This window comes from Gobio gobio (genome assembly GCF_949357685.1).
Source record: "Gobio gobio genome assembly, chromosome: 20".
In the NCBI taxonomy this organism is placed as follows: domain Eukaryota; kingdom Metazoa; phylum Chordata; class Actinopteri; order Cypriniformes; family Gobionidae; genus Gobio; species Gobio gobio.
The window spans coordinates 38963375-38980072 of NC_137113.1; the positions used below are offsets into that span (position 1 = coordinate 38963375).

Below are 16698 nucleotides of genomic sequence, written 5' to 3' on the forward strand. Positions count from 1 at the left end.
GAGACGTCCTCCTCCGTCTCTTCAGATGGAGCGCTATGGATGAGCGAGCTCTTCTCAACCACCAGAGAGCTACTGAATGAATGATTCATAGGCAGCCCCTTAGTGTAGCTCCCAGCGCTGAATCATTTCTCGTTTTATCTCTCGCCCGCACTATGCATTCTCAGAACAAAGACTCAAGATAACAAGAGATCGCCTACGTTAGGGAGGAGCGCTCTGACACCCGCTACTGTCTCACTGGTACAGTATTATCTCAGCTGAGAATACTTGTGGAACTTTGATGCTTTCAGCTACAAAATGAAAGTGCAAAAACGTGTTAGTTCCATATCACAAGTATTGCCGATTCACAACCAGAGGGTCTGAGAGACAAGAGAATAAGGAAGTCTACTTATTTCATGTAATTACAGCAATTGGTTTGTTCAATTTCCAGTAGTGTAGCTGTGAGATGTTAAACGTAGAGCAGCTCAGCGCTCCTTACACACCCACACAGCTAACACAATAAAGTCATTCATATTCATTAACATACTAAACTCTCACTAAAACATGCCTGGACATATTTAACTCAAAATGCAAAAGAATATATCTTAAGCAGCGCAACCGTTTTTATCATTAATAATAATTGTAAAAGGGTAAAAATACTTTTTAGGACCTTTTTGAACTAAAAGATTTTAGGACAATTATTAGGTTTTTTTTCCCCCTTTTCATACATTTTTTTTGTAAATAATTCTTCTTTTTTGTGTAAATTCTCAATGATGATTCTCTTTAGATTGCAGTAATTCAATACTAGCATGGTATGTACAGTGCCCGCCACTAATATTGGCACCCTTGGTAAATATAAGCAAAGAATGCTGTGAAAATAAATCTGCATTGTTTATCCTTTTGAACTTTCATTAAAAAAAAAATCACAAAATTCTAACCTTTCATTGAAGTAAAACAATTGAAAGTGGGGGGAAACTCACATTATGAAATAAATGTTTTTCTCCAATGCATGTTGGCCACAATTATTAGCACCCCTAAAAACTCTCATTAGTAAAATATCTCGGAATTATATCCATATATATGTTTTTTTTTTTTTTGCACACCAGGAGCATGAAATTGTCTAGCTATGACTTCCTGTTCCACAGGAGTATAAATATGAGGAAACACAAAGGCCAAATTTCCTTAATCATTCATCACATTGAGTAAAACCAAAGAATATAGTTCCGCTGCAGCAAAAGATTGTTGAGCTTTACAAAATGGAAAGTGGCTGTAAGAAAATAGCTAAAGCATTGAAAATCCCCATTTCCACCATCAGGGCAATAATTAATAAGTTCCAATCAACTAAAGATGTTAAGGACGTGTCCATATCGTCCTAATGCACAGCAAGGAGGAGAGTTTGAGTGGCCAAAGACTCACCAAGGATCACAGATGGAGAATTGCAGAAATTTGTTGAGCCTTAGGGTCAGAAAGCCTAGAAAAATGATCAAACAGCACCTACATCACCACATATTTTTGGGAGGGTTTCAAGAAAAATCCTCCTCGCTCATCCAAAAACAAACTCCAGCATATTCTGTGGATATGACACGACTGGAACTTCAAACGTTATCTGGTTTTATGGTCAGATGAAACTAAAAAAATAGCTTTTTGGCAGCAGGGATAAAAAGTACCCCATGTCCACGGTTAAATATACTGCTGGATCTTTATTGTTGTGGGCCTATTTTTCTGCTGGAGGTCCTGGACATCAGATACATGGCATCATGGATTCTATCAAATACCAACAGATAAAAAAAATCAAAACCTGACGGCTTTAGCTGGAAATCTGAAGGATCTGGAGAGATTCTGTATGATGGAATGGTCTCTGATCTCTTGTCAGGTGTTCTCCAAACTCATCAGGCATTATAGAACAAGACTCAGAGCTGTTATGTTGGGGAAAAGATGCAATAATTGGGTGCCAATAATTGTGGCCAACGTGAACTAGAGAAAAACATTTATTTCATAATGTGAGTCCCCCCACTTTCAATTGTTTTACTTCAAGGAAAGTATTGAATTTTGTGAATGAAAGATCAAAAGGATAAACAATGCAGATTTATTTTCACAGCCGCCTTTGCTCATATTTACCAAGGGTGCCAATATTAGTAGAGGGCACTGTATTCACTTCAAAGGTTTGGAATCACCAAATAACGTTTTTGAAAGAAAGGATGGATTCAATTTAACATGACATTTTAAAATGTTACAAATTACTATTTCTATTTCGAGTATTGCCGAAAATGTCTGTTCATCAAAGGATCCTCAATAGCTTGACACCTTAAAGGGATATTTCACCCAAAAATGAAAATTCTGCCATTTACTCAACCTCATGTTGTTCCAAACCTGTATGAGTTTCCTTCTTCTGTTGAACACAAAATAAGATATTTAAAAGAATGTTGGTAACCAGCAGTTAACGGTAGCTATTAATTTTCACAATATTTTTCCTACTATGGAAGTCAATGGCTACTGTCAACTGTTTGGTTACCAACATTCTTTAAAATACATTTTTTATGTTCAGCAGAAGAAAGAAACTCATACAGTTTTGGAACGACATAAGGGTGAACTATCCCTTTAAACTTCATAAAAAAGATTCTAATTGTTTTCATTCTAATTTGTTGAAATATGGCGTTTTCGTTAACTTCTTCAACTTCTTTTGAACAGTACTCTAAATATTTTACAACTTAAGATAGCATATCATTACTGTAATGACAATTGACAATAATATTTTTTCATTACTAAATAAAAAAATCGATTAACTATCACTAAAACTGGGCTTATTTTTATGTAAAATATAATTTTATTTATGTTTATTGTTGTTATTTTTTATTATTATTATCACACTGGGTAAAATATTACCTGCTATTGACCTGTGAGATAAATAAAAAGCTTTAAGAAAGCAGCCACAAATAATTCCACCACTGACGTAACCTTGTAATGAGATTTTACCAAGAAGCAATGTCGCATTTAAAAATGCCATCTAAAACGTTTATCCAACAAAATGAATGCAAGGACACAGTGTGACATGCTGTAACTCAAATTACACATAAAAAGCCTTAAGAGGATCAAAATGCCAAACTGCTCACAATTTAGATTCTCTGTAGGGGGGAAAGTGAGTAATCTCAGGCTTAATGGACAAACAGACGTGACAACGCCACATCTTTCTGCGCACGCCAAAAACTCCCAAATGGCATAAAATAGTATACAGACCAGTCAAAAGTTTGGTCACAATTCTAATTTTGAATAATAATATAATATTACATAGAAATAATGTTCATTAATATTACAAAATTAACAATATTAATATAATTAGTGCTGGGGAAAAATGTATCGCATCCAAAATAAACTTATATATGTGTGTGTAGTGTGTATAATTATTATGTATATGTAAATACACACACATGCATGTATATATTTAAGAAAAAAATATATATTTATATATCAAATAAATGATATCTACAGTATGTACATGCAAATATTTCTTAAATATATACATGCATGTGTGTGTATTTATAAACAGCACACACATTATATTATGTAAACACAAACTTTTATTTTGGTTAATCGCGATTCATTTTTCCCCAGCACTATTATTAATATTACCCTTTAGCAAATTTTACAGAATTTACATTTGTATACAAACGAGACATTTAAGCATAAATAGTTATATCAAAAGATGTGTTACATTTTCAAGAAACAAATTCAGTCAATTTTTGACTGGTACTGTATACATTGACAGTATATATAATAACATGTAGTGAATGACAATTCAAGCAGCACTAACAACTTGTCATCTAGCATCATCATCCAAGATCCGGACACACAGTCATGCACAGGAAACTCAGTTTAGAAAAGCCTCAGTTGCTATACACTAGGAATGCAAAACCATTCCAATTTTGTCTTTTCTCCTTGTAAGGACATGGGGTGATATGAAGGCATGGGGGATCCTCCTTCTCCCAAAAGAGTGCTATCTCTATCCATGATTGGAGTTACTGTGGTTACTCAAGTCAATTCCTCCCTCCATATTCCCATTATACCAGCATCAAAAACATCCTCTATTAATGGTTCTGAAATAAACTGCCCTCTCCTTCACAGATAGCACCACTAATCCATTAACACAAAGAAATCTGTAATTACATTTCTGGGAAAACAAAAGTAGAAATATTCCAAGGATGAAGCATTGAAGCGTTTTCCTTTCATTAACAGACTTTATCAGTCACAAGGTCACAGCATCTGTTTCACTAATGAGCACAGATACTCTCTCTGGCTTTCATCCGCTCTCTGCATCCAGTTCCAGGTAATCTTTGTTCGGAACAGACAACAAAAACAACTGGTGATGCAAAAGCCTAAGCCTGCAGGAGATTATATCCGAGGACAGAAACTGCTATACCTACCAGCCGGACGAACGCCGTCCTCTCTTGGACTCCTCCAGGCGGGAGCAGCAGGTTTGTGTAATGCAGTAGCCGAGGCTAGTGGACATGGTCTCCTGTCCAGCTCCAGCGCACTGACCCGTCTTCAACGCACCCTGAGCCTAAAGCGCACGCTATTGGCTTAGAGCAGCTTTAGTGTTTGTTTTACAAGCCTATAGAACACTCCCATAGGAGGAGCCCGGATTATGTCATCAGCTGGACTCAGTGACTGACTGCAGGTCAGCGCTGGACTGAAATTTCAGAGCAAGGAGGGAAAGAGACAGCGAGCTGGGTTGTCTCAGTTGGGTAATCTGGTCACCAACTTCCATTAGGAAAGGGGAAAATATCCTGTGAAGTTCTGCATCCCACCCTCTCCCCTCACTACGGCATTCACACTGTCTGTCATATTTCCAAAAGGTGACATCATTCTTATAACGGATGTAAGCGTATTAGAGATTATTTTCTATTGTGGAAGTAGGAATCCGTCTGTTCTGTGATTGTGACACTCACATTTTCACAGTAAGTGATAGACATTTCACAAAGTTTTCAGACCTTCTGACACCTCTTATATTATAACTAGAGGAAGAAAGTTCATCAAGTCAAGCTTTGAATGTTGGTTTGACAAAACCTCAAAGTTTACTTTGAAGTTGAAGGTTATTGAAGTCTTATGTGATTAGAGTGCTCGGGCAGTTTGAAGAGACTTGAAGTTTTTCTCAGACAGACAGACAGATAGATAGATAGATAGATAGATAGATAGATAGATAGATAGATAGATAGATAGATAGATAGATAGATAGATAGATAGATAGATAGATAGATAGATAGATAGATAGATAGATAGATAGATAGATAGATAGATAGATAGATAGATAGATAGATAGATAGATAGATAGATAGATAGATAGATAGATAGATAGATAGATAGATAGATAGATAGATAGATAGATAGATAGATAGATAGATAGATAGATAGATAGATAGATGGTTAGATAGATGGTTAGATAGATGGTTAGATAGATGGTTAGATAGATGGTTAGATAGATAGACACACAGACGACAGATGATAGATGATATAGATAGATAGATAGATAGATAGATAGATAGATAGATAGATAGATAGATAGATAGATAGATAGATAGATAGATAGATAGATAGATAGATAGATAGATAGATAGATAGATAGATAGATAGATAGATAGATAGATAGATAGATAGATAGATAGATAGATAGATAGACAGACAGACGCACAGACGACAGATGATAGATAGATAGACACACAGATGATAGATAGATAGATAGATAGATAGATAGATAGATAGATAGATAGATGGATGGATGGATGGATGGATGGATGGATGGATGGATGGATGGATGGATGGATGGATGGATGGATGGATGGATGGATGGATGGATGGATGGATGGATGGATGGATGGATGGATGGATGGATGGATGGATGGATGGATGGATGGATGGATGGATGGATGGATGGATGGATGGATGGATGGATGGATGGATGGATGGATAGATAGATAGATAGATAGATAGATAGATAGATAGATAGATAGATAGATAGATAGATAGATAGATAGATAGATAGATAGATAGATAGATAGATAGATAGATAGATAGATAGATAGATAGATAGATAGATAGATAGATAGATAGATAGATAGATAGACAGACAGACGCACAGACGACAGATGATAGATAGATAGACACACAGATGATAGATAGATATACAGACGATAGATAGATAGAGACTAGACCATAGATAGATAGATAGATAATATCTATCTCTACCCCTCACAAAATAAGGCCACACAATGACGACATCCGCTGGCATCCTCACATGACCAGACAACAATGGACAGAGTGAACGCATGAGACCGCAGACAATGGCCATCTTCATCCTCAACATTCTCTGGTGGGCCACTCCATGAGCGCCACAACACCCTCATTGAGCTGAAAAAGACCCTCAGCGGCCCTCCACCGCTCCGGAGCATGAGGAAAGAGAGGGATTGCTTTGTTGCATTCACCCTAATGAATAATAAACGGGAAACATGATGCAGGGATGGAGCCTTTCATGAAACACTTGTGGATGAAATCCAAAGCCAAAGTTAAACTGCATCACTGTCATCTCCAAACACATGCATATGGATTAACATTTGTATTTGGGCATTTGTATGTGATGCTGGAGGAAAGCATGTGCTTGGTGGGTTATAAAACGTGCAAAACAATATCTACGATGGCCATCTATCAGTTTGTGCTATGCCGAGCACTGGCACTGGGAATTGACCATAATATCCTGTGGTTTATGAAGTGCTCTGGCCTCACGGGTGATGTCTTCAAGCTACGGCCACGACATCGCTCTAATAAATCACACACAGAGCTCTTCCCCACAACCCAGTGGCTCTCCATGTTTATATAACCTCTCCTTCTTGAATTCCCACTTAAGATGCAAGGATGATGGAGTTTAATATCTCCAGGGTGCGGGTATTACAGGACCACTCTTGTGTCTGAGGCAGCGCATTAAAGTTTCATCAGTCCTTGGTCCCACGGCTATAAATAGACCAGCATTTCATTCTTTAATGTGTTGAATCAGAGGGGAGAGATGCTGCGGAGATGAGATCCTCGGAGATCTTACAGAGCAAATTCAATGACACATTGCTCGTTTTGGTCAAGGAAGTGTTGACATGGGTGCTGACACGAAAACAGAGACGGAGAAATAAAAGTGCTAATTGTGCAGAGTAAATGAAAAACTGGCTGACCTCTACACTACCAACAAGAACTCCAGAGGAATGTTTATTTCTCAGAGGATTCTTGTACACAGCTCAGAAGTCTTAAAGGGTTAGTTCACTCAAAAATCAAAATGATCCCATAATTTACAAACCCTCATCTTAGTTGTATATGAGTTTCTTCTTTTAGCCAAACACAATCAGAGTTATATTAAACAAATATCCTGGCTCTTCCAAGCTTTATAATGTTAGTGAATGGTATGTCTACGGTCAGAGGTCACTCTTCTTCAGCCGGGTACGGCTGTTACCAGAAGCCAGTGATTAGAGTTTATAAAGTTAGAAATATGGATATTTTTCTTACAACAACAAATCGCTTCGCTACAGAAAGTCTTTATTAACCCCCTGGAGCCGTATGGATTACTTTTATATAAAAAATATTTTTTTGAAAGAAATAAATTAGGGCTGGGCAAATTAACGCGGGTGATTAATTTTTTCAGTTTAATGCATTAAAAATATTTAACGAAATTAACGCAGCGTCCGTTTTATATAAATTTTTGCCCAGCATTACATTATATGATCACACTCTTATTCATGTAAATGCTTTTAAACCATATAAGCGTGACAAGACACGAGAACGCGCTGTCCTGTCTGTGTGTGTGTCAGCTGGGACACACACACATTCGCCGCACAGACAGATTCACGCCAGTCTCGTGGCACATGCACAGAACGAGTTCTCTTTTGCTCTTGAACAAACAATAACAACAACACAGAGAAGTTTGCCAAAACGGCAGTTTTGTCGAGTATTCTCACATTAGGAGTCTTAAATGAACTTGAGGAAATGAGATGCGCGCAGCGGCCATTCTTAAAGTGACAGGAGCACCGAAGATGCCTCTCATTAATGTTCATCATAGAACATCGGGAACAGAGGAAAGTGTAGCTTTAAAGGAACACTCCACTTTTTTTGAAAATAGGCTCATTTTACAAGTCCCCTAGAGTTAAATAGTTGAGTTTTACCGTTTTTGAATCCATTCAGCCGATCTTTGTATCTGGCGGTAGCACTTTTAGCATAGCTTAGCATATATCATTGATTCTGATCAGTCCATTAGCATCTCATTCAAAAAATGACCAAAGACACTTTCAATATTTTTCCTATTTAAAACTTGACTCTTCTACAGTTACATCGTGTGCTAAGACCAACTGAAAATGAAAAGTTGTGATTTTCTACACCTATATGGCTAGGAACTCATTCCTGCGTAATAGTCGCGGATCTTCGAGGCCGTACCATGGCTGCAGCGGCGCAATGATTCGTTGGTATTCTGTGAAACATAGTGGTAGTACACCTTCGACTTACTATCACAGCCCTTTACAACACACAGAACCATGGCTAATCACACAGGTAAATCCACAACACAATTTGTCGGCTGCAAGCCTGAAACTTTCTCTGCAACTACACAAACTTAGTGCCGGTCACATTGAAAGTTACCTAGCTGGGGGGTACTTTCAGGCGCTGTAATATCATTGCGCCGCTGCAGCCATGGTACGGCCGCGAAGATCCGCGACTATTACGCAGGAATGAGAAAGTAGTTCCTAGCCATATAGGTGTAGAAAATCGCAACTTTTAATTTTCAGTTTGTCTTAGCACACTATGTAACTGTAGAAGAGTCAAGTTTTAAATAGAAAAATATTGAAAGTGTCTTTGGTAATTTTTTGAATGAGATGCTAATGGACTTATCAGAATCAATGATGTATGCTAAGCTATGCTAAAAGTGCTACCGTCAGATACAAAGATCGGCTGAATGGATTCAAAAACGGTAAAACTCAACTATTTAACTCTAGGGCACTTGTAAAATGAGCCTATTATTAAAAAAAGTGGAGTGTTCCTTTAATGATGATTAATCTATATTTCATTTATTATTTATGCAGTTAAGAAAGGTGTTTGATAACTATTACATTTCTGTATATGTGTAACAGGGAAGGCCATGGGTAAATATAACATTTATTATAATGGGTTTATATAAAGATTGTTTTAAGTTCACTTAAATGAAAAGTAGTTTTTTTTAAAGCCATTAAACCATTAGACATTAAGCCATTGTTTTCAGTTATACTGTAATGTAATTGATGTTTCATAGAGACATTAGTATCAGTGATACTGGCCTTCAGTCATAAAAAGATGCCATTACAACACATATTTAAAATATGCTGTCTTTAAATAGTTTCTGCATTAATTTGGAGAGTAACTGAAATTAATACAATCAAAAAATATTAAAAACTTGCGATTAATTACAGAAAAAGATGTGATTAATTAGTTAATTTTTTTAATCGATTCCCAGCACTAAAATAAATTAATACTTTTATTCAGCAAGTATGCTTTGAATTGCTCAAAAGAGCCAGCAGATACATTTGGGATGTTACAAGAGATTTATATTTCGAATAAATGCTGTTCTTTTGGGGTTTCCACAAAAAATATTTATCAGCACAACTGTTTTCAAAATTGATAATAATAAGAAATGTTTCTTGAGCGGCAGAGCAGCATTACAACGGTTTCTGAAGGATCATGTGACCCTGAAGACTGGAGTAATGATGCTGAAATGCAGCTTTGGTCACAGCAGGAATACATTACATTTTTAAATATATTCAAGTTGAAAACATTTTATTATTAAATGTAATAAAGTCACAATCTAACGTTAACAGTTTTTACTGTATTTTTCATCAAATAATTGCAAAAGAGATATATGCAAAGGATAATCCACGGCTAATGTTAGCTGTGCATTAAACGATTTTACTTCCGCTCAATTTTCATTTTCCTTCAGTACTCCGTCTGGGATTGCGGTATATTCTCTGTTTTTCTCCAGCCAAATTTTAACTGGTCCAATCAGCGAACAGTGGAAGTGGCTGAGAACGATGACGTTGATGTCGTGCGCTAGTTTGAGACATACATCACGACCAAACGTTAAGGGTGATTTATACTTCGGCGTCGGACCTACCTCTACGCCACAAGTTACGCATTGGTTTTCATTTATACTTCTGCGTCAATATGCAATTACACATGCAGACCGCTAGGGGGCAGTGTCCACGGGCATGTTGATGGTAACCCACAGTATCAAGGCTAAAGCCGAAGAAGAAGCGGCTTGTTTACTTTGTTATTGCATGCGTCTCAATCAGCTCCATAGTTTCCAAGTCCACATACAACACGCGACTTTGGGCTTCTTTTTTGGGCATGTCGCGTTAAAAAATCATGAGTCGCGGGTTGCAGTTTTTTGGGCTTATTTAAAAAAATGTGGTTGCTTGTTAGGAAAATATAATAAGCAACTTTGTTTCTTTACATTTATGGTCACTGTTTTGTCCAATACATTGCCTGACACTAGCCACGTCTACATGCACACTTTTTTGTCATTCCGATTGAAAGATTCGGTGGACTGTTTACATGAGACATTATCTAAACCGATCTGGTGTTTACATGTGCTGACTTTCAATCGGAATCATTTTGTGACATGCGCACACAGTTTGTCTGTCGCATCAGATTCGTAACGTTAGTATCGTGGCTCAATAGTTCTGTATTGGTAATTTTTATATTTATTTATTTTTCTGTGGGCGGACATGCAGTAGTTTAAACTAATGTCCTATACAATGGCTATTTCAACAGCTGTGAAAGATGAATGCGGAATCAAAATTAATTCAATTCATTTATTTTGAAAAACACAAAATGAACCATAAAATGCACCCAAATTATTAATACATAGATATTTCAGATGATTAAGGAAAGATACCATGACCAAAAAGGTATAAATATTAAATTACAGTAGACTTTAATAGTTTAGTTGTTTAACTTTTTTTTTTATATCTAACTTACGAGAAACAAAATGTCGACACACGTCCTCTCCAGCAGCTTGAATGTTCTCAACTCTCAATGGCCATCAGGACTTAAACAGTTTTATAAAAGCTATTCATTACTTGTTGTAAAGTGTAAGAATCACCTCAGAAAAATTAATTCTTCTGTCAGGCGCAGTTGAAGCCCAGGTCAAACACTGTCAAGATGAGATGGTATAGCCAGGCTATGTCTGTGTCATTATTCCAACATCATGTTCATAACATGTTACGAAATAAAAAGTTTAATACCTCAGAAAAATTTACTTTCCTCTCTTGTCAACATTAGCCTGGTGTGAGCGCGGCACGCGCTCTTCAGTTGAGGAGGCGCGCGCTGTATATCACGTCACAGAAAGACGTGCACTCAAAGTAATCGGATCAGGTCGTTTACATGGTGGAATTTTTCGTTTGATCGGTTCATGGAAAGGTTTATCCCACCCCTCTCAAACCGATTACAATTTCATTCGGTTTGGCCATTTTTATTCCGATTGAGGTGTTTATATGGAGCATTTTTATTCGGATTGGACTTTTAAACCGATTACAGTGCTCCATGTAAACGCTCTTCTCACAGCTTATAGCCATTCAGTGCAACGATACAAGTGATGTAGTAATCCGTCCTTTTATATCCTGCCTCCTTCTCCCCTTCATTGAAGAAAAATTGCGTTCAACGTGCAGTTATGTGACGTTATAAATGCACGTAATTATAGTTAGTAGACTTAAATAGACGTGTACATTTTTACAAACAATGCCACCAGCAGAGATGTCCTGAGATGGAGAGGAAACAGGGAGGAGAGGCACCTAATTTAATTTAAAAAATATTTTTGTAATGTATTTAAAATTACAGGCTATTACAAAAAAAAAAGTCTACTAATAATAACAGTAGGTATGGTTCGAATTAATTTTTATTATAAATATGTGGTTGTATTGCAGCGCTCCCTTAGTGCTTGCCTGTGTTCCAATGTGCATTCTATCCATCCTAAATAGTGTGACATTAGTAATTTTCAGTTCTATTTAGGGCAGATAGTGTGCACATTGAGATGTAGGGCTTATCTTTTTCAAGGTTGGCAGTGTGTGTGTTCACTACTTACTGCCCCTAATATGTGTGCACTAGCTCCGACTATGGGTTACCATAATTGGCCTTCATGTCACTTTTTCTCTTTTTCCATCTCCAAACCTCTTCTGTTCACAGCTGATCGGAGGATATTGCGTGTCCTTTTTTGCAATTTGATGATTTTTCTAAAATCACATCTGTTTTTGCTTTTCAAACTCCGAGAGGTATCAGTTTAATATGTTGCAGGCTCATTTATTGATAAAAAATAATTTATTATAAATAATATTGATGATAATAAATAATATAATAATATTGGGCTTGTTTTGGGCTTGTTTTTGAAGCTGCGGTTGCTTATATGTCTCGCGAGAGTTAGATCAGCTCCCTGGTTCAGAAGTCAGGGCACTGGTTAGGACATAAGTCAGTGAGCTGACTCCCTGATCAGTGCCCTGACTACTGAACTAGGGAGCTGATTGAGACGCACCCGAAGTATCAGCAGCAGTGATGGCGGCAGATAGCGGGTTTTCTTGCAGCTTAAGTTGTTGTATCTAATTCAAATTAAGCATTTCTAGTTGATTAGTAGAGTTAAATAAGTGGTGATCTGGCGCTGGAATGTGTTTGTGAAATCATGCAGAGTGCTCGTGGCCGCTGTTTTCAGTATCAGTGGCTCGTGCAGACGAGAGCTTCAATCGATTGCTGTTGCGGAGACTATTCGTTCTGTTGAAATCACAAAACGAAATGCACTCATTGTGATGTGTCCCTGTTCTTGATGTACAATCACTGATTAACATCTTTGGTTTTAATGAGAAAATAAATAAATATACCCAGCGGATCTATGTATTTATTCACTAACATAAAGAATCTCTGCACTACAAAATATTGTGTTATATAGCAGATGTAAGGATTAAACTATCATCTTCTCCTATCGCAGATTTATTTATTTATTTATTGACCTTGGCGCTTGATTAATCACAGCACTTGCGGTCCGCTTAGAATTGACGCGTTGTTACATTTTTGGAGAGATGCGCGTCAGGGTACGTCATAGGGTACACGCGCATCACACAGCCTACGGTGTAGCTACGGCGTACACTCGATGCAGAAGTATAAATTGGCCTTTAGCGATTGGTTATGGCAGATCCAGAGTGGCTCTGGGCAGATCCAATAGTTTTAAACTTCAACAGAGTACCCGCCTTCAAGGAAGTTAACGCTTGTCAATGGAGAGTGGCCTGTACGAAGAAATGTACAAGAGTCCAGGACCAGGCTAGGTCATTTGCCAGCGCTGACAACTTAAAGCTGTTATTGGTGTTTGCAGCACAATATAAGATTCCATTTATTTAAAAGAATAATGAATTATAACATTTAATTGAATAAGTTGTTCGAGAGCGAGAGAGAGATTCTTACCCGTGTGTTCAGACAGAGCCTCTCTCTCCATAACAACAAAGCTGTGAGTTTAATTGCTTAAAAATAGCTATGTAACCCACTCGTTGCTGAGAAAACTACTGTAGCGATTCAGTAGCAAATCAAATTTATAACTAAAAGTCGCAGGGCAGTGTTGATAACACGTTTCTGTGCTCCTGAATGTTTCTGTGTGTGTGCTGCAGCATGATCTCCGCTCTCTGTGTGTGTGTGCTAGTGTTGTCAAAAATATCGATATTTCGATATGTATCGATACCGAAATATCTGAAACGATACGATACTCCTTTTCAACAGTATCGATACCAGCCGCACTCTCCTCTCCTCTCCGACCGACAGTGAGTTGACACGCACCTGCCTCCTCTCATGCAGTCCGGTTAACCCTCTGAACACGGCGAACGCGTGTTCTGATGGATTTTTCCTCATGACTGCGTACGGTTAAGTTTTTGGTGTGACCGCTCACAATTTCGCGCGGGATTGCACATAACGTTAATTCTACTAACGTTACTTCCCGCAGATTTCGCGCTCGCATCTGAAGCACACACACATACCATAATAAAGCCGCCTCTGACATACAAGTGCAAAAATGAGCTCCTTTTTCCAGCTTATTAATAGTCAAATACACTCAATGCTCCCCAAAAAATGTCTCAATGCCAATATTGGTGAGTATTAACGTAAACACAGTCGTAACTAGTTCAGGAAGAATGTGTTACAGGAATCCATGCGTGCGTCGGGGCTTAAAGGGACTGCAGTTATTTGTTATTCAAACTACAAAAAGACAAACGATCACTTGCTGCTCTTGACTGATTAACTTGTGTAACTTTAATTAATTAATTTGTATTTATTTTTTTACAATGAAGATTATCCAATGTTATCTTAATTGATTACTTTGTTTTTTCATATTCAGTGTCTTACCTTAGTGAATACTGTTAAAATAAAGCAGTGTATTTCATTTGTATCTTTATTCTATTGTATTTATTTGTAATTTGTTTATTTGTTCTTATTTTATTACTGTTTACTCATCTTTCAATACTCATCTTTAAATTCAATTTGAATCAAGCTTCCTTGTGCTGTATGTAAGCTATTGCAACACAATTAGTTAGCAAATATTTGTGAGATAATTGTAATGGTAATTGATCAACGTTTATATATGTGAAAAAGCTTTATCATATAAAGTTATCTCTCAGAAGAATTTTTTTATTTCCTTGACTTTCAATAGCATTTTTTCAATAGCATGTATTGAAAATGGTATCGAATATCGATACTTTTTTAGGTATCGCTTCGAAGTTAGAAATTCCAGTATCGTGACAACACTAGTGTGTGCTTCAATGAAAACAGCGCAATAATATAGAACAGTGATTAAACTGACTTGGAACTACCTTTGCATTTTATTGCACACCTTCCAGCCAATCAGAAACGAGTATTCAGCCAGACCATGGTATAAATACTGTACATGCATATATTAAGAAATAGAAGCATAATGAAAAGTGAGTAGTATACACTTTTTCTTAACTTTCTTATTCTTATAAACGTTTTATGAATTTGGCCCTAGGAGACTTCTATAACTCATAATCTTTGAAATTGTTATGGTAATGGCTGACATGAATGACAACGAAGCAACTTTAACTGCTACCTACTTAGTGACATTCTACTGTAACCATAGGGGAGGGTAGCTGAATTTCCGTAAATGCTATGTTTTATGGTTATGTGGCTGTGGCATTTTATTTTTTTATCTGTACATCATTAAATGCCAAAAGCAACCCTTCTTTTTTACACGACATGTCCTCATTATTGTTGTGATTAGTGATTTATTGCGTTCTTTGGCTATGGCTGTTAACAGTTTACTTCCGATCGCTGTTGCCGCTTTTAATTTTGTTTAGTCTCACGTAGCCAAACCTTCAGAGTTCAGAACGGCAGACAGTGGGCGTGACGTCTGAGGCTGCGACTAACTTTTGTTTGACCTTGCGGATTATGCCATCATTTTTCTACCTATTTGAGGGGCTCAGCTGTTCTCTTGAGACAGAGTAGGACATTCTGACCTCATGCAAGCAGAAACTGTGCTAACAGCTTGAAATGCAGCATGCCTACCCGTCAGTTTAATGCATGAAATCCCTTTTTTTAAAGCTGTCAAGAATCAAAGGACCTTAAGCAACAGTAATTAGGCAAAAACCTTAATGATGCATGGCTTAAAATGCTCCTGCAGATTTTTTCCACTGTACTGTTCCTCATCCTGCTAGAATGGCAGATTTTTTCGGTGCCTTTAGACCAAAGCTAAAGCATCATCAGGATGATGACAAGCAGTAAATATGTGGACACATCCGTTTTCACAGTGCTGTTTTGATGTCTGATGGGGCCACTGAATCATAAATAACTCTTGTGTGATATGCTTGCTTCTCTGCTGTGAGGCTTTCTGGTGTGTCAGTGTTTTAGGATATTTATGGGAACGTCACGTTTACAGAAGAATATTAGGCAAAGTAGATCTCGGTGTAAATGCTTATTTTCATATCATATGACTTTGTTTTCAGCTCCATTTGCTTCATAAGTGGTTGAAAAAGTACAATAAATTTGGTTTGTCACTTTGGCACCACTTTGATTTGACTTAAAGCTGAAATGTGCCATTTTGGCACTACCAGCGTAACAGAATTGCAAAAATTATTATTTTCTTAAACCAGGGTTCCCATGGGCCCTTAAATGATTAAATTCAGTTAAAAAAAATTAAGGTCATAAAAGTCTTAAATATATTAAATGGTATAACAAAAGTCTTAATCACCATTTTTTTTAGGTCTTAAATTTGGTGATTGAAAAATATTCAAACAGCAGGGATCGACCTTCGGACATTCACTGTCATTCACTTGTCAAGTGAATCTGTCATTCACTTGTCCGAGTAAAAAATGTGCTTGTCCGGAATTTTTTTTTGTTGTAAATATAGTTTATTCTTTGTGATATTTGTACCTTTTATAAAGAGCATTTTCCCCATAATCTTATTAAATACAGGCTATGCTTCAGCTTTCCTTTTATATTCTTTAATTTGATCAATAAATGAAATTAGAAGACACTATAGGGCTGTTACCAATCAAATTAAATAATATACACTGAAAAATTACTTTGACTGCATTAAATAATGTTATGAGATTGTTTTAAATATTTCTTGAATATACAAATAAGAAATGTTGGAAAAAATGTTGAACCATCGACTGTTTAAACATGAATCTAAACTGCCAGTAG

The 16698-nt window shown here is 36.9% G+C and overlaps 1 protein-coding gene across 3 annotated transcripts in view; it reads right to left on the reverse strand.

Moving 5' to 3' along the window:
* The window catches only part of phyhiplb (phytanoyl-CoA 2-hydroxylase interacting protein-like b), a 52578-nt gene that overhangs the window by 20722 nt on the left and 15158 nt on the right, over positions 1-16698 (reverse strand). The window contains exon 1 of one of the 3 annotated variants that reach the window (XM_079801419.1): positions 4395-4662. The exons of the other annotated variants lie outside the window; for them this stretch is intronic. The gene's annotated coding sequence lies outside the window, so the exon portion shown is untranslated. Of the gene's footprint in view, positions 1-4394; positions 4663-16698 lie in introns of those variants that run through there. 3 annotated transcript variants of the gene reach the window in all.